We start from the raw sequence: 11,028 nt of genomic DNA, 5'->3' as shown, positions 1-11,028 counted from the left end.
AACATAAAATCATATAAATTTAGGCAACTAAAAACTTGCAATTAAAAGTAGCTTTTTAATAAGAAACCATCCAATGGCATGTTGTAGTTTTGTCTTCACAAATTCCTTCCAAATTGCTAAAATAAGCCTCTTGTAAAAATAGGAGAAATTTATGATTCCAGTTAATTTACAAAAACAAAAATACAATTTAGAATTCTAAAGACATCAAAGATAAATTAAATTTCCTATTTGTGCAATTTATAATATATTAGTAGCTCAATCTGACAATGAGATTTGCTAAGTACATAAGGACATGCTTTGAGTTGGGCAAACATAAATCATGAGCTATTTAACTTTTCTGAGAATGAGATCTATCCAATATTTCTCAAACAATACTTTAGTCAAATTTATTTATGGAATAAATAAAGGACATGCTAAGCATTATTTTATTGCAAATCAGATTTTTAAGACCCATGGTGACAACCTCCCTATCCCTGCTTACAGTGTTTTGTTTAATGGAGTAGTTACTTTCCTGAGAGGAGAGAGACTTGTTGATTGTAAAGCTGACACTAAAACCAAGTGATATTTCACAACTCAACCCTCCTGTGTCTTACACTTAATTGCACATTGAAAAGATGAACTAAATCTAAGGACTCTATACATTTTTCTCTAATCCTAAAACCCTAGATTCAAATGCATATTAATTAATTCATTGAGATTTTAATATTTCCAAGGAAGGTATACTGCATATCTGGGAAAACAAAACACACTCAGTGGGTGAATTTAGATAGCGGGTCCTTAAAAATCTAATGTAAATATTTGCAATGTGGATGGTCTTAGACAATCTATTTAATTTCAATGTATCTTTTTACTTAAAATAAGGACAATGTTAATCAAACCACCCTGTTATGATGAACATTTAATAAATTGATGTGTAAAGGCAGTATGCCCAATATCTACTATATAGCTCATGATAAATAAATATTATTTATCTACCTTTTCCCGCACCAGGTCTTTCTATTTCCATTTCCATCGTCTCCTTTTTATTATTTTATTTTCCATCTTGGTACAGGACACCATCTTCTACTCCATCAACTTACCAAAAATCAGCAATAGTCGTTATATCTTCCTTCCCCTCCAACAACTCCTATGACCAAATCTAATGCCTGCTGTTCTATTCAAATCTGTCCTGCATTTTGGCATCCACTGCCACGACATATTAATTTCCTTGTGAGCCTAGCAAATTCCAGCCTCAGACACTTACAATTCAGACTCCGACATTTCCAGACTTACTAGTTTTTTAAACTTTAAGAGCATATCATTTCCCTGTTTATAATTCCTTGGCACTTTTAAAACAATCCAAATACTAGGTTGTTGTGCAATATATAGGAACACCCTTAGTTATCATGTCTGTATCTTCCCATCATCTTTGGGGAGAACTCACTTCCTCCTCTTCTTTATGTACTGATCTAAATTAAGATGCTGAGTTCTGAGAAGTTTCTTTCCCGCTGCATTACAATTGTGGGTCAATTGTTGGACATCAATCCCAGCGTGTCTAACCTAGGTCCTATTCTTCCAATCCATAGGGAGAATGTAACAAGTAAATCAAAATGCTGGAGATTCTACTCTAATAGAAGAGTAATTAGAAGAGTGAGAATGTAAATATTACACAGAATACCCTGATTTGAGAGATCAGGGTGATTGTCAGAGGATAGGAAACTTTAGAAGAAATGAAGAAAGAGCAAGAACTAGCCATGCTAAGAATGAATGTGTTGGGCAGGGGGAGTGGAGTGCAGGGTGGGTTCCCAGAGAATAGATCAGAGGGGGGAAATAGCGTGACCTGGAAGGGAACAGCAATAGTTTGACTGCAAGGGCATGATATTATAGGGGGCAGGAGAGAGTATGGATGAAAAATGGCAAGCCTTGTTTTCACATGCCAATGGGTTTAAAACTTAATCCAAAGCCAGAATGTTTTCAGGGAGACAATGAAAATGTTAAGAATCATGTAAAGATTTTTATTTTAGAGATGTTATTACTGCAGAGTAACATGGGTATGAGGATGGTTTAGGCTAGGTGAGATTAGACCAGTAAGGGAGTAAGTGATTAACACTAGGTGAAGAATGATAAAGATGTGTCCTCAGAAAATGCAGATAATGGAGAGGAGGTATGATGAAGAGGCAAAATGATAGGACTTCATAATTTTGGAGAAACAACTTATGGTGAAATGGTGATGGAAATTTGACATGCTAAATTTGAACTATTTCTCAGACATGGAAGTGAAAATTTCCAGTGTTTGTAGAGTTCAGCAGTGGAGTCTTGTTTGGAGATAACAGGAATCGTACTGGTGTTAATTCAAACAATGTGATTTGATGGTTCATCTGGAAAGAGCAAAGGAGCAGAAGGCTGAGAATAGCATCTGGGAAACTGATGGAGGATGGTAAAACATAGGACAATTTTATTAGTCAGCCAGAGAGGTACTGCTGCAAAATACTAGAAATTGATTGGTTTATATAAAGGATACTTATTTGGGGTAGGAGCTTACAGATACCAGGCCATAAACCATAAGTTACTCCCTTCACCAAAGTCTATTTTCATGTGTTAGAGCAAGATGGCTACCAACATCTGCGAGGGTTCAGGCTTCCTGAATTTCTCCCTTCCAGGGTCTTGCTTCTCTTTCTTCTGTGAGCTTACTTCTCTGGGCTCCAGCTAAAAGCTTCAGCATCAAACTCCAACATCAAAACTCCAACATCAAAAACCCTCAACTGTGTCCTTTGCCATGCCTTTTATCTGTGAGTCCCCACCCACCAAGGGATGGGGACTCAATGTCCTAATGATGTTGGCCCAATCAAAGCCCTCGTCATAACTTAATCATGCCCAGGTTTGGATCAGTTTACAAATGTAATCCAATATCTATTTTCGGAATTCATAACTATGCCAAACTGCTACAACAATTAAGACACATATTTTATTATTTATGTAGGGGGAAATTTAGCCCTCTTCCTTGCTTTCTTATAAGCTTTGTCATAAAAGTTAATTTTGAGTAAACCTATATTATTGTACTGATAAAAATACATGTGAGTATTTATGTATCTGTTTTCTCTAAAAAAATTTGAGGTCATATAGGGAGAGCATCATGAATTAATGTAATGACAATCAATCTACTTAATATATAGTAGGTATACAATAAATTCTTTTTGAATGAATTATTAAATATTTTCAGGTTGTATATGGCATTACTTCATTTATGTTCCGTACATATTATTGTTCAAAATCATACCTGTGCTCTCATATATTTCTGAAATGAGTTTAACTCCCATGAAAAGTGCTTTTTCACAAGTGCTGAAGCCATTTGTGAGAAAATGATGTTCTTGATCTGTGAGTATCCTATGTGGGTAACCCACTAGGAATTCTACTGAACTTTCAAGTCTTAGCAGTATCTTGCTATCTCACAAAACATTATAGCAATTAGAAATTTCTTGGTGAATTCTCATTCAGCTGCAGAAGAATATTTGTGATCTATAAGGTGGACATATAATTAGCAACAATTTTTACAAAATATTTCATTCTAAATGCAATACGAAGTCCAACTGTGTTTCCCCCATGTTCCTTAGAATTAATATGTAATTTACTGTATGATTTACTTACCAGAACCCACTATTTTAGTCTAATAATTAATCTCCACAATGCCTTCTGCATCATTCCTGGCTGAAGACTCTAGCAATAGAGAAGACTAAATTTTGAATTATAATTTTAAAAAATTATAGAATACTATTTCAGTCACTTCTTTATTTCCATCAGATTTATTCTTATTGATTTCTCTTTTCATTTATTTTATACCTAATTTCTATACTTCTACTCACTTCTCCAGGCATCAGTTTTTTTGCCACAACCTCAAGGACTAGAAAAATGGACCAATATAGTGAAGAGAGAGTTGCCTGATCCCACATTCTGTCAATTCTGCAACAAAAACATTGTTGACCCTAATATCTATTCTTTGTATATACCTGGTATCTTTAAAATTAATAGGAAAGCAGAAAGGGATTAAGGATTTGCCATGGTAAACAGAGGCTTTCTTGGTTAGAACTCATTTCGATGTTCAAGACCAAACAAACCAACACAGATTAAAAGGTCTCTTTTGATTAGATTCATATTAATGTTTTGAAGACTTAAATGGCAAGTTAAATTCGTTCTTGCTGAAGACAACTATAAAAACTGAACAAAATATTTTTTCAAAAATGCATGACAGTATCAGAAAATGGACACATTTTAAGAAATCATGAGATTAATGTTCAGGAAAAAAGGGAAGTCATGTGGCAAGCATGTTATTTGGGGACACTTTTTCCCTCAAGTCAATAGATGCCTCTGAAAGCTGTGAGTCAAATATTGGTCAGGTGAAAAGAGTTTTTGGCAGAATCTTGGAACTGGGACAAGAAAAATTGTAATTAATGACTAACAAAATTGGGGAAGCCATGGCACTTATTCTTGCATTTCATTTAGGACTACAGAGGACCAAAAAATAGGTTTAAAAGAGTGAACAATAAATAAACTAGTCTTCATAAAAACGTTAGCACATCTTCAAATAATTGTACTTCCTGTTTGTAGTAACACTACTTCTAGCCTGGCTGGCAAAAGCAAACTAAATTCTCTTTGAAGTAATATAATATCATTCAGTGGCACAAATTATCTCTACAGTTTCTCATTATCAATGTCCAGCATTCAATTCACAATGACTGAGCACATAAGAAAATAACAACTAGCTGGAAATCAAAAGGAAACACACAGATGCTTGTGTGCAAGCATGTACACATACATACACACACTCTAGAAAAGACCCCAGAGTGTTCTTATGTTGAAATGATTAAACAAGGAGTTTTAAATTGTTAAGATAATAAATGGCATGATGACAAGTTTCTGAAGAAATCTTGGAAAAATAAAAATGATTAGATGGAAGGTCTAGAAGTGAGTATTTGTCATAACAAATTAATATCTCAGTGAATATTTTCAGCAGAAGAATAGACATAGCTAAAAACAAAATTGTGAGTTGAAAGATAGGAATGAAGAAGATGTCTAGAAGAAAGCAGAGATACAAAATAGTGGCAAGTCCATTATTTTGATATAATATATATTCAGTAAAGTTTCTAAAGAGGAGAATTTACATAGAAAGGCAGAATCAATACTTGAAAAGATAGTGACTGCAAATTTTCCAAAACAGGTGAATGACATCAGGCTATGATAGAACTACAAATTCCACAAAGATTTATTACAACAAATTTGTCTAAGCATGTAAAATAAAACTATGGCAAACACAACACAAAGAAATCATTGTTAATGAAAAATTTAAATATGATCAACAATGAAATTAACTGCTTTCATCCTGACATTAAAACTGGAAGACAGAAGAAATTGAGTGATAGCTGAAAGATCTAGGAGAAAAAGTATATACATATATTTAAATGTACTTACATATTGTCGCAGTTTGATATAGTTATGAATTCCAAAAATAGATACTGGAATATGTTTGTAAACTGGTCTGTCTAAAGTTTCATGCTTACTTAATTAAATTATGATTAGGGCTTTGATTGGGACATATCAATAGGGTATTGAATCCCTGCCTCTTGGTGTGTGAGGACTCACAGATAAAAGACCTGGCAAAAGAAGAGAGTTAGAGTTTTGATGTTGGAGTTTGAGGCTGGAGTCTTGAGCTGGAGCTCCGGGAAGTAAGCACACAGAGGAGCCTGGTTGTGAGGAAAGAGAAGCAAGCCATGGGAAGACGGGAGCCCTGAGCCCTGAGAGAAGCAAGATCTGGGAAAAGAGGAACCCGGGAAGCCTGAATCCTGGCAGATGTCGGCAGCCATCTTGCTCCAAATAGACTTCGGTGAGGGAAGTAACTTATGCTTTATGGCCTAGTATCTGTAAGCTCCTACCCCAAATAAATACCCTTTATAAAAGCCATCATAATTCTGGTGTTTTGCATCAGCACCCCTTTGGCTGAGTAATACACATATACTCATATATTCTTCTAAACTAAAGACAAAATAACAGCAATTAAGACAAACAAAATTTTCAAATGACTACCGGAAAGAAAGTCATTTCTAAAAGGAATTTTTCAAGAAGAAAAAATATACAAAGGGAAATTTAGAAATGCAAGTTGAACTGAAAAACAAAGGAGAAATACATACATGAATATAGCAAAAAATATTGTTTTATAAAACACTAAATATAACAATATTTATAAAAGTGCATATACAGTAGTACATACTCTGGGAGAAAGTAAATTGATTCGACATATTTTAAGGTCCTTGAATTTATCAGGAATAGCAAAGATATTCATACATATATATTAGACTTTCAGGAAAACGGCGATGGAGTAGGTAGGCAGAGACTGATTCTTTCACCAAAAAAAAAGAGAGAGGGCAGTTACCTATCTAAAGGAGGTGCTTTAGATATATATAGTACAGGAAGGGGCTCAGAGTTATGTAGGGGGATACTGGAAAGATAAGGAAGAAAACCATGAGTCGCTCGCCCCAGCGGCTGGAAACGGCACATATACCCCACCCTCACAGCAAGTAACCTCAGTGCCCTTGGCTTGCTGTTGCCAATGGACTGGGAGGGGGTATTCTCAGGGAGGAAGAGGGGTCTGGCAGAGGCTGGAGAGTTCTTTCTATGTGATGAATTTGGCCAGCTGAGCCCCGTTTGAATCTCAGAAGGGACTCTGAACTGACTGATGGGGAGAGGAGAGGGAGGATCTGCTCAGGCAGGCTATTACACCCAGCCACCCACCCTGAGAGAGAAAGCAATTAGAATAGAGAGAACATGGGGAGTACACCTATCAGCAGGACTCTAGCAAGCTATGGAAGTCTAAAAATGCCTGGAGGAAAGAAGACAGCTACAGAAGACAATTAACCTAAGGACACAATTAGCTCATTGAAGGAATTCCTGCCTTGTATATATGAGGTCCTTTGTTAATTCCTGGGTTCATCAAGAGTGCGATACATCCGGTTATCAGGAACTCAGCCTATACTTTATGACATGGAACATATAGACATTCTTTTTGTTTTAGGCTTTCTTGGATCTGTTTTTTTTTGTTGTTGTTATTTAAGTTTCCTTTCTTAATTTTTATTTTTAAAATTTTAATCACTGAAATTCCATACATCACCTGCAGAGGGCAGGCTGCAGGTGACTGATGAACACCAGCAGCCTGAGAAGCTCCATAGCGGCCTGAGGGGAAAACTGTTTTTCCTTGGTTGTTTTGTTGCTGTTTTGTTGCTGTTTCGTTTCTTGTTTGTTGTGTTTCCCCTGTATTTCCCCCACTTTTTTCCTTCTACTGTTTATTTTCTACCATCTACATTATTTCTTTTCTTTCCTTCATCTTTCGGTCTTCCATTTTCTGTTGTTTTTTATTTATTCCACACCTTTTTGTTTGGTCCTCAATTTAAAATTTTTTTTTATTTCTCTCTCTCACTCTTTTTTCTGGTTTTTTTCCCTTATTTTTTTCACTTTTCTTTTTTCTTTTCCTCTCAGCATTTCTGCCTTTTAATTATTTTATATATTTGTCTCTGTTTTGTTTCTCATTTCATTTTTTCTATTCCACTTTGTTAATCTTATTCCTCTTTACTTCTTATGACTTTTTATTTGTGTTATTTATTTTCCTAGGATTTGTATGTCTCCTCCTCTACCTTTTATTATGACTATTACTACTATTATTTTTTTCTGTTCTTATCTCTTTCCTTTTCTCTGGTCCTTTTTTTTTTTTTTTTTAAGGGAACATAGACAACAGCAAGGAAATAGAATACAGAATGAAGTGTTAAAGTGAAACCTTATAAGATGCAAAAACAAAAATGAAATAAAACCCTAGATCAGAAAGAGATGCTAACCAACTGAATAAATCCATCAAGATAAACAAATGTCTACACACCAACAAAAAATTACAAGTCATACTAAGAAACAAGAAGACATGGCCCGTTCTAATGGACAAACTAAAAAACAGGAGGATACGCAAAACATGGAACAACTAATCAAAGATGTCCAAACAGATATCATGAATCAACTTAATGAAGAGAAGGAGGAGATTAAGGATATCAAGAAGACACTGGGAGATTGTCGGGTATGTGGTTGAAACTATAATGTTGAGAAAACTCTTCAGAAAATATAATAAGAGTTACCTGTTTAAGGTGCTTAATGGGGGGCATGTGGCACAGGGGCAGACTTCTAGAGAGTGTGTGAGTGCTCATTTTGTAATAGTGTGTTACATCATTGGGCAGAGACCCATATAATATGTGGGAAGGTGTACCCCCATCCTGGGGAGGCCTGATGTTCTCAAACATAGGGAATTGTGTGGATCCCAATGGGGTAGGGCAGTCTAGTGTGTCAAGCCCTCAGCATTGTTGCAAGTATCTGTGAATCTGATCCTTCAAGCAGTGAAGCTTGGTTGTCAGTGTGGGCCCTGAGGGGAGGGGCAGAGAGGAATAGAATGGATGGAAGCAGGGTGGTGAGGGAGCAATAGAAGTGTTTCACAAGATTGTGCAATGATGGATATAGAACATGTTGAATTTCACCAAAAATGTATAAAAGTCTATAGGTTAAAATGTAAACCATAATGTAACTAAAAATTTAGAAAGTTGTACAGCCTAAAATATAAACCATAAAGTAAACCAAAATGGAACCATATTTGGTAGCTATGTTTCAATATCTGTACAACAGCTACAGCAAATATAACATGAACATGTAAAAAGATCATTGCTGGGGAAGGGGGAAAAGGGTTTGGTGTTGGATATATGGGAGTTCCCTATATTTATATGTGACTTTACTGTGATCTAAAACTTTTTTGAAAACTAAATTAAAAATTAAAAAAAAAAGTTTGAGACCGAAGAAGGAATGAAAGAAATTGCCTTGCCACTGTATATACAGGGCAACACCTATTACAGTGATGAAAAGGAAAATGCCAAAAACAATATTTTATGATATTTTTCATTTATTAATACCCAATTTATTTTTTACTTTATTTTAGTTTTTATAAATTAGTATGTATTCTATTTCTAATCTTTAAATCTATCATTACTATTTCGTTTTCCTACTAATTGAATTTGGCAATATATTAGGGTTCATTTTTGAAGACGTTTTGGACCACAAAGGAGATCAACTATGGCAGGGGAGGAACATTGATGTGGGGTGTCATTGATGGGGGACACATGGTTGGAAGGGAATTCTCCAGGGCATGTATATAGGGTATATAAAAATGTTCAGATATTCGTTGGGTATTTTCATAGCAGTTACAGTTACAAAGGACAACTGAGAGAGTGCTGAGTTCCAAGGCAGGGAAGCTCTGTCACATTCCCCAATGGAACAGCAACAATCCCCCAAGTGCAAGGGCAAAGACCAGGGAAGAAGGATAGTCCAATGATAAGTCATTGATACTGATGATTATGCTTATGAACCTGTATGCCTGAAATTTCAACTAGGCCTAGAGCTGCAGGGTGCCTAAGAGTTACCTCCTGAGAGCCTCCATGTTGCTCAAATGTAGCCACTCTCTAAGTCAAACTCAGCATGTAAATGCATTACCTTCCCCCCAGCAAGAGACACAACTCCCGGGAATGAACATCCCTGGTGCTGAGGGATTACTACCAATCACTAACCGGTGATGCACCTAGAAAAAAGACCTTGAATAAAAGGGGGAGATGGTAAAGACAAATGAGTTTATATGGCTAAGAATCTTCACAAAAGAGTCAGGAGGTCAGCAGAGGGGTCACACTTAAGCACACCTCAGAAGGATCCCAGAGAAAGCAAAGACCCCAGGTACTGGTGCTCCTGAGGGCTATGGAGACACACAGGTTCTATAGTCATGGCAGATGGGGTTCAGTGCCTTGACAGTGGGCCCTACTTTGGAATTTGTGTTGCTGAGTGTGATGGAATTGGATTCAAATGTGGCCTTTCTACACATACCTCTTCTACCACTTTTACTGAAGCTGTGGTTGGCACTAGGGTTGGTATATACTCAGGTGACTTGAATCTCTGGACTGGTCATGTGCTAGCTGGGCCCTGAGCCTCAGCAGAGTTGCAACTCATACTCTCCAGTTCATTGGACTTACCTCAGGTCAGCTAACAGGGAGGTGAAGATGTTCAACCACCACACCAGGGAACAGAGAATGCCTATAACTGCAAGCAGGAGAATCACATCTATCAACCATGTAGGAGCTAAGCCCCCTCTTGATATAGAGGTGGAGAAGACATCACCATCCCAGACTCCACAGGATGGAGGAATAAAATATGGATTAGAGTAAACTGACTGGTAATCTACTATAGAATTATTGTGACTAGTAATGGAAGAAACTGTAGCACTGATGTGGAGAAAGTGGCCATGTTAGTTGCTGATGGCAGGGAGAGGGAAGAAGAGATGTGATGGGGCAGTTTTGGGACCTGGAGTTGTCCTAAATGATATTGCAGGGACAGATCCTGGACATTATATATCTTACCATAACCCACTGAATGGACTGGGAGAGAGTGTAAACTACAATGTAAACTATTATCCATGTGGTGCAGCAGTGCTACAAAATGTATTCACCAAATGCAATGAATGTGCCAAAATGATGAAAGAGGTTGTTAATGTGGGAGGAATGGGGGATGGAATATATGGTATATGGGGACCTCTTATATTTTTTAATGTAACATTTTTTGTGATGTACGTATCTTCAAAAAATACAATTAAGAAAACAACAGCAAAAGAGGTCTTGGGTATAAACATGTACACTCACACATAAATTTACACAACACACATATATAAACATACATAAACATACACATACACATATAACTGTTCATTATAAGTACTTCATTTTCTAATCCTTTCTTCATATATGTTCACCATTTTTACTTCACATATGTTGTGGTTTGAAGCTGTATGTAACCCAGAAATACATGTTCTTAAATCTAATCCATTCCTGTGGGAATGGAACATTGGAAAGTCTATCATTGATTCCTGTGGTAGGCAGAAAAATGGCCTCCCACATTTCCAAGCCTTGATTCCCAGAACCTGTGACTACATTATCGTACATG

Source organism: Dasypus novemcinctus, chromosome 11 (genome assembly GCF_030445035.2).
Source record: "Dasypus novemcinctus isolate mDasNov1 chromosome 11, mDasNov1.1.hap2, whole genome shotgun sequence".
Lineage (NCBI taxonomy): Eukaryota > Metazoa > Chordata > Mammalia > Cingulata > Dasypodidae > Dasypus > Dasypus novemcinctus.
This window is presented reverse-complemented; position numbering follows the sequence as displayed.